Genomic DNA, 9,328 nt, shown 5'->3' on the forward strand with positions numbered 1-9,328 from the left:
AGGCAGGGGGAATTAACTAAAATTTGTTACAGTTGAAACAAGAGTAGTATAATACTGAATTTCAAGTTAAATATTTGTACTGATAAGTGATTAGGCTTTCCATCTCTGCTTTGGACATCAAGAATCTCAAAGTTGAATATGTGAAATATTATGGTAATCACATAAGCTTGTTGAATTCAATTTTGCATACTCCTTTCACCACAGAATTCATCTAACGAGCTTGTCTTTATCCTACTTTGAGTTCATTACCTACTTTGCTTTTGGCCTGTTATCTATATTTCTCTAAGTAAATCCAAATCATTGTGTAACCATGTAAGGAAGAATTACTGGAACAAATTCTATGGTTTGCTTATCAAAACTCACAAGTGCAGTAAACAGTATTATAGAGTGAATTCTCAATTATTTTAAAATGATACACCAGAAAAATCACACGTCATTATTTTCTGAGACTGAGACATCAAAGCATATAAAAGTTAGAAATAGAGAATTCTTAATGCTACATTATTCTGTAATTGAAAGGACAGAAAGACGAAGACATTGAATTCAAGTATTGCACAAATACTATAAAAGTGTTACCTGAACTAGGGCACTAGAATTCATCGTAGTTTTAAATTTTCAAATACTGTGATATATTGGAAAAAACATTTAAAAACGCCTTTGGGATATGTGTGCTTTTAATCTATTTTGCATAATGCAAACCAACTGTAAATGGTTGGTTCTGTTTGTTTTTCCATATTAGCTATTGTTCAAGAAACCAAGCTTAATTGTATGTATGTATTTGTTTTTATGTATTATTGAGTAGGAACTGACACATAGGCGACTTTGCCAGAGGCTGCAGATCACGTGGGAGGAGATTAGAACTTTCTACCTTTGTGTTGGCCACATAACTCCTTACCCCTTGGCTGTTTAAACCCACCAGCCATTCTAATGGGAAAAGTTGTGTAGTCTTCTCCCACAAAGGTTTGCTTGCTGTTAGGTGCCATCAAGTCAACTTTGACTCATAGCAACCCTATGAATGACAGATCTGAATCCCACTCTGTCTTGTTCCATCATCCTCACCTCTGCCATGTTTGAGTCCATTAGTTAGGTCACTGTGTACCTCAGAAATCCTGATGGAGGACCACTATGAGTTGGAATCAATTTGACAAAAATATTTTGTTGTTGCTATCTTTGACTAGAATAAATAGACAACTCTTTGCTCCCTTTCAATAGAACTATAATTCTAATGCTAATCTCTCATAAGGGAACTCTGGTGGCTCTGCTGCACTCCACCATTGAATTAACAGAGCTCCTCTGTAAATTCATTGTCCTTGTTATTGTAATGTACCATAGAGTGTACAATAGAGTAGGACTCATAACGACCCTTTGAAAAACAGACATGAACCCTGCTGTGGCCTGTGCCATTCCCACCGTCTCTGACATGCTTGAGCCCCTTGCTGCAATCACTGTGTCAATCCTTCTCATCAGGGGAAGTCTTCTTTGCTCACCCTCTTTTAAAGCATGTATCCTTTACCAAGAAGTTGCCTCACCCAACAACATGTTCAATGTTTGAGAGATCAAGCTTCAGCATCTTTGCCTCCAAGGAGCATGCTAGTTACACTTTCTCCAAAACATATATGTCTGTTTTCTCAGCAGTTGTTGAGATAGCCAGTACTCTTAAGCCCCACAACTTAAAGCCATCAATTCTTCTTCTGTCATCCCTTTACCCATCGGGATCAAGAAGTTCATTTGAATGCTGATGATTTCAAACTGAATCAAACTCTCTTGACTTAAATTTCTCTTTAAACCACACATGGCCTTATAATTTAAGAGACAAAATATTTCATAAAATATGTTTTGAATTTACAAACCAGGACTGTTAACAATTTTTCCAATCACAATGAAATCAACATGTGTGGCAAACATTTGTCTATCCTGGTAACCAGGCATGCATTGGTGGACCGATTCTGCCTTTATTTATGGGAATATAACAAAAGAGAATACGATTGTGCACTTCAGCTTAGTTATTGAAATAATTTTCTGAATATAATGGAGTAAGCTTTGTAGGGAAATAAACGAACAACAATGTATTAACATTTAAGTTGACTTTTCTCCAAAATTGTATTCTAATTTGAATACTACCCTTTACATTTTCCTTGTCTTCTCAGCTAAATAAATGTTTTCCTTATGGTAGAAATCCAATGATTTCTTTCTGTGTAATTGACATTTGTTATTTGAATGAGAACAAAACATAGCAAATAAGTGTGTAAGTGAAGGGGCCATGAAAAAAGCATTTTGTGGGCACAAATGTTGCATGAGAGTTTATTTTCTTTGAGGTGTGCGTGGGGCACTGGTAGGAATGTATGTTTTGGCCCAGATTTGTATTACTTCCAGTGATCTTGTCATTGACGTAAGTACTTTGTGAATCAATGTTTTAGAAAAATTAGATAATCCCTTCTCATTGACTGTAGAGAAATTAGTTTTTACTTCTTATTAATCTTAAACACCATGATCTCAGATCTAACTTTTGATGCAATTTGAATGCGCCAGCTGTCCTGTGTGAGAAGGATGAGCAATCTCCTCTTGCACTACTAACTGCCCCTGAAAACTGTCGGAGGGTCAGCTATGGGTCGGTTCTCACTCAATAGTGCACAACTAACAACAATGTGAGTATATAAGAATTGAAAGATTGAAGGATATTCTATTCTTTATGGGGGAGCCATAGTGGCACAGTGGGTAAAGTGCTTGACTACTAATGGGAGGGTGGACAAGAGGTGGCTAGTTTGAATCTATCACAGGCGAAAGACCTGCTAATCTGCTTCCATGACGATTTGCAGCCTTGGAAAGCAGATGGTGCAGCTCTACCCGGGTCTATCTGGATGCTAGGCGTTCAGGTCAACCAGGTGGTAATAGGTTTTGTCCTTTATAAAATCTTGAAATGAATGAGCATTTTAGAAAGAGAAATAGTCCTTTTCATGTAGGTAACCATTCTCATTTGATCTCCTTTATGATTAGTAATTTTCTTAATTTGTCATAGGCAATGCTTCTTTGAAGTAATTGTAGAAGGAAGAATGTAATGTGAATAATTATTCTAAGACTTCTGTTTTTGAAGTATGGACCACCTACATATCACATCTCATGGAGTGCTGACTGTATAGATATTTCTCTGGACTTGGAACTGGGCTGGGTGTTAGAAATCTTGTCCAACTAACATGAACCCTGATTTGAAGTCAATAAACAGAGGATGCCACAGACGTCCCATGAATCCAATGTAGGAAGGGCTTTCACCTTTTCGTGCCCTGGTTCCCATAGCAACTGCTTATATTATTGGTCTTTGGCATTCTTGATGGCATATTATGTTAAATTTCAGCTAGGGATTCAGCCACAAATGCTTTTGCTTCCTGATTTATGAGAGATAACATGATTGAAAGAAAAGAATTTGTAAGTGGCAATTAGAGGAACAGAGGTAAAGAACTGTGCTGAGATTTATTTTTTTTTAGTGAGGTGCAGTTAATGGAGCATGTAAATGGAAAGGATTTTCCATCGTTTGGCTGCCTGGTGCATTCCATGATTTAATAAAATAAGACCAAAGTGTGCCTTTTACTTTCTATTCAGTTTGACAAAGGTAATTTAGGATGAAGCTTGTGGATGAGGGTGGGCTGCTGCTGCCAGGATTTATGTTTTATGAAGGAAATACAATTGCAGATGTCTCCTCACGCTGATTGATAGGCTATTAGAAGCGAAACAAGAGCTCAATCGCTAAGAAATGAGAACAAGTTGTGTTTGCTAAATGGGGCAGAAAGATATCTGCTCTCCTTTTGTGGTTCTGTGTGTCTAATTTAGTACCCACACAGATCTGTACTGCAACCCAGGAAACCAGATACAACACAGCACTGATGGAACAGACTTCATTCCAGTCCAGACATTCTCCGGGAACTGCATATCCCATAGTGCTCCAGAGCGAACTTGGACATTCTGGTGAGTCAGAAGAAGGCCCACTAGCAAATCATTGAAGTGGAACCTGTCTGTGGAAAAAGGAAATTTATTAGACCGAGGGTTCTAGTACATGTTCGATTAAAAGAGAATTTTAGAGTCACACTTCTAATACTATTCTCAAATGACTCCCTTTTTGTTCATAGTATTTAACCCAAGTTCTGGACTTCTGAAAAGGTTGGCAATTTAAACCCAACTGTTCTTTGGGAGAAAGACAAATCAGTGATCTTCCATTAAGATTTAAAGCCCCTGAAATGGAATAGAGGGTAACCATGAGTTAAAACTGTGGATTTTAAATGGACAAATGACAGCAACTTTAACTTTTTCATAAGACTAGACCAAACTAATGTTGTCTTGATATTGTGAGAGTAGATAAGGGTTTAGGACAGAGAGATGTACATAAGCAAAGATTAAACATTGAATGTTTCTGTGCTATGACTGTCATGAACCGAAATGACAGTGGCTGGAGGCCAGGCTGGTGCACATTAATAAAGAAGATTTTAAAAAAAAATAGTGTGGACAGCAAGAAGCACCCCATTCTGGGGATAGCATTAACAGGCCAAAAGTATGATAGTCAGTCAAAGACTTTGGTGAAGTTTCTGTCTTAGATTACTGATAATTTCAGTACAATTCTTGAGCAAGTTAAAATTGAGTTACTCAGAGGACAAACTATTCATTTTGTAGCTAAAATTCCAATTGAAGACCTAGGGCAAGAAAGTAGAATAATACAGACAAATTTGAAAGTTGGAGAAAGCAAAGATAAAATCTCCATGTTTCTAGAGAGAGGGGAAGAAAGTTGCTTACAGAGGACAAATAAATCTGACATTCTGGAAGCAAGAAGATGGTGCACTATTAAAAGATATTTGAGAAGAAAAGCCTGCAATCTAAGAATCTCAACATAACACATACACTAAGAGAAAAGGGATGTTGGAGGAACTTGTCAGAATTCAAGGTAAACATCCAATATGGAAAAAAGTAGATTTGGAGAAACCTATAAATAAGTTAAGAGCAATAGAAAGAAGGGCAAGAAATAACCTTTAACTTAGGCAAAAATTGATGTATATGAATAGTGATGGTTCAAGATGGGATGCCTCAGAATATGAAATATACTACAGGCTTCCAGAAGAAAACCCAAATATGTCTTAGAAGTAAAACTAGAATGTTCCTTCGAGCAATACATCCTCTCATGTTCTTTGAATGTGTTATCAGAAGAGACAGGTCCCTGGGGAAGGACAACATGCTTAGTTAAGTAGGGGGTCAACAAAAAAATAGAAGACTTTTAACAAGATGGATAAACACAGAGACTGTGACAATGGGCTCAAGCCTTGTGATGATTTTGAGGACAATGTGGGACCAGGCTATGTTTGAATCAGTTATTTGTAGGGTCTGTATGTGTTGGTACTAATTTGATGACACTGACATGACAGCCCTTAACTGTAGCGACAACTGTTGAGACTGAGGGTTTACATACAAAGTGAAAGCCACAGTTACTAGAGCTGACAGGAAAACTTAGACATGAGATGATGGGGTAAGAAAGGGGCACGTTTGCTTCCCCAACCTGTATTTTTTTTAAATTAATATATATTTTATACAAACATTGATATGCATTGTATTTTATATAATTATACAGAATCTATTAGTACCCTTTATCACATCGAGTCCCCATTGCACCCTGCCTATTCCTTTACCCCTCTGTTTCTGTCCAGTCATATCTGCTACCCTAGTGTTTTTCCTCTCCCCCTATTCTTTCACTTCCTATATGAACATCTATAAATAACTCGTTTCTATTTTCTAATTGCAATAGCCACATTGTCTTCATGTAAAGTCTTCCCTAGCTGATTCTCCTTTGTCCCAGTCTTCTCACTGATGGGATGTCCCCATCCCCTTCCCCACTCCCACCCCAGTTACCTTTACATTTTCATAGTAGCTATCATACACTCTATTTGTCCTTTTGTGACTGAATTATTTTACTCAGCATATTGTCCTCTAGACTTGCCCATATTGTGTAACATTTTACTAATTCATTGTTCTTTAGTGCTGTAGAGTATTCCATTGTGTGAATGCACCATAATTTCTCTATCTACTAATTTGTTGACTGGCATTTGGGATGCCTCAATTTTCTTGCTATTGTGACTAATGCTGCCATGAACATAGGTGTACAGATCTCAGTTTGTGCCTCAACTCTGACTTCCTTGGCGTATGTTCATAGTATTAAAATATTTGGGTTATATGGGGTTTCTATTTTCACCTTTTTGAGGACAGAAGAGACTGCCTTCCATAGTGGTTGTAACATTTCACAAACCCACCAGCAGGGCATGAGAATTCTAATCTTTTCGCATCCTTTCCACCATTTATTGTGTGCTGAAGGAGTAGCGCTTTCTAAAGGCTCACTATTTAAATAGAAAATAGAGAAATAACGGTTTTTACTGTTCTTCTTTGGAAGGGAGAATATTGTGGGGAAATGAGTTGTTATTTTGATTTCATGCCAAAAAAAGATAAACAACTCAACCAAGTGAAGAGAGGATGGTCCATGGTGTGAGCTGGGAGCATTTGCTACATGATGGTTCGCTCTGAACTGAACTTTGTTTGTGGATGCAGATTCTCCAAGTCACCACACTGAACAGAAGATTTGTCTGCAAAAAGGCTTACTCCCTCAATACTGGTTTGACAGTGTTATAGAGAGGCAATTCAGAAACTGGCTATCTTAAAGGAGAATATTAAGGCATAAGGTATGAAATGGCTGGCTTACATGCTTTAGTGAAGGAAGTTATTAGAAAGATGATTGAAAAGGGGGAAAATAACCCATAATGTACATGAAGTGAATTATATAAATAAAAACTTAAAATATTTATTTATTTATTTATCTATTTATTTATTTATTTATTTATTTATTTATTTTTTATTTTTGTGGGAGTGTACCGTCAAATCAGACCTGACTGGTACAGGAGGAGATTGTCCCTCCTTTTCCCGGCAGAGCATCTGGTGGATTCAAACCGTGTGCCTCTGGGATTGTAGTTGCAGCTCCTTACCACTAGGCCACCAGAGCTCCCCTAAAATATTTTTAAGATAAATAAATTGTTGAACACACACACAAATATAAACAAGTATTTGAAGATATTGGAAAGACAATGTAACTACTGGTAGAATAGGAAAGCATTTCAAACTATGCCTGGGTAAACAGAAAGAAAACAGCACAGACGAAAACCACTTAAAAGAAATAGCACTAAGCAGCAGTACTGTAAACAAAAAATAAGTCCACAAACACATGATGTGTAAAGAATGAATGGAATACATGAATTTCTACATAAAATATAACTTGACTTAATATATATGTATAACTTGACTGACACATCTTATTCAAAGATATAATCTGAAGAATTGGGTCAAAAAATCTGAGATATATTCCATTTACTTTGGCAAATTTAAAGTGGTAAAGAAAGTTTTAAAAAGATGAACAGGAGTGACCAGGCAGAGACAAACACAAAGGAGAACAAGTACAACATCATTAGATGAGGTGGTAGTTGTTATGGACCATTAGGTTGCAACTGACCCATTGCTGACGTCCAGTGGGTTTTCAGAGGCAGGAAATTACTCAAGAGGGATCACTCATCCTTCTCTGGCGGAGCAGCTGGTGGATTCAAACTGTGTGCATTTGAGTTGGCAGTGAAGCTTCTTACCACTAGAATTTACATTTTAAAAAATCACAGATATATTGCTGTTAAGTACCATTGATCAAATCATTTTCGACTCACAGTGACTTTCAACTCACGTACAACACAGTGTTCTATTGTTCTATTACCAAATCCTGTACCATCTCCATAATCTTCACTGTGCTTAAGCTCATTATCATAGTCACTAAACGAATTTATCTCAGGAGGGTATTTATCTTGATGACTCTCTACCAAGTACTATGCCTTTCTCCAGGGACTGATCCCTTCAGATAATATGCCCAAAACATGTGAGATAAAATCTTGATATATTTGCTTCTAAGGAACATTCTTCTTGTGTTTCTTTCCAGACAGCATGTATTGAGAATACCATGGACTGCTAGGAAAACAAACAGATTTGTCCTGGAGAGGGTTAAACCAGGTGGCTCCTTGGAGGCAAGGATTCTGAGGCTCCGTCCAACTTACTTTGGACATGTTGTGAGGAGAGAGCGGTCCTTAGAGAGGGACATCATGCTTGGGAGGTTAGAGGGATGGCGCAGGAGAGGAAGGCCCCCTATGAGGTGGATTGATTCAGTGATGGGGATAATTGGGATGGGAGTGTCAGAGACAGTGCGATTGGCACAGGACAGAGCAGAGTTTAGGGCTGTTGTACATAGGGTCACTATGAGTCGCAGGCGACTCGACGGCACATAACAACAACAACAACAGGGCAAAATATGCCTTTTTCGCTAGTACCAGAATTCAAAGATATTAATTCCTCTTTGGTCATCTTCATTCAGTGCCTTACTTTCACATGCATATGAAGCCGTATGAGGGATCAGGTGCACTTTACTCCTCAAAGTGTCATCCTTGCTCTCTAGTGCATTAAAGAAACATTTGACAGCAGACTTGTCCATTGCAATGTGTTGTTTGATTTCTTGACTGCTGCTTCCATGGTTGTTAATTATGGATGCAACTAAAATGAAATACTTGTCAACTTAATTTTTTCCTCTGTTTATTGCATCTGGAAACTCTATAAACTTGGAGGAATGATCCAAGTTATATAAGTGTTCAGGTCTTTTGTTCATAGGATTTCTGTAAGTTGTCTAAGATTTGATGGCACTAAACAGCAGCAACAACAACAACAACAAGAGAGCTCTGTCGCCCTAGTGGATAGAAAGTGATGTTATCAAGCCCAAGGTGGGTGGTTTTAATCTGCGCCTCAGAACTGGTTTCAATTGTTTTTGGTCAAACATTCTTCTAAGTGGTATAGCACTTGTCTGCCCATTTGCTGTACAGAGGTAACTCGTGGTTGCTGTGATGCTGATGTGATACTGATGTGTCAATGTGATAATGGTTACCCTTCCCTGATTAAAACAGGCTTGGAAGCAGCAGGAGTAGCATCCATTTCCGAAACAGCTTGCCTCCAGAAACTCTACGAACTTGGAGAAATGACAAAATTTGTACAAGTGTTCAGGTCTTTTGTTCCTAGGGTTGCTATGAATTGTCTATGACTCAATGGCACGTAGCAGCAACAACATCATGATATTGTTTATATGTCCAGGTGTGAGGATTTTTGTTTGAGCTTCACTGGTCTTCATGAAGTCGTGTTTGTTTTTCACAGGCAAGGTTATGTCATCTACATATTGCAGGTTTTTGATGGATCTTCCCCCAAATCTGATGCCATATTTTTTTCTCACACAGTCCAG

The sequence above is a fragment of the Elephantulus edwardii genome, unplaced genomic scaffold, assembly GCF_000299155.1.
Source record: "Elephantulus edwardii isolate Elephantulus edwardi_28Jun2011 unplaced genomic scaffold, EleEdw1.0 scaffold00114, whole genome shotgun sequence".
In the NCBI taxonomy this organism is placed as follows: Eukaryota; Metazoa; Chordata; class Mammalia; order Macroscelidea; family Macroscelididae; genus Elephantulus; species Elephantulus edwardii.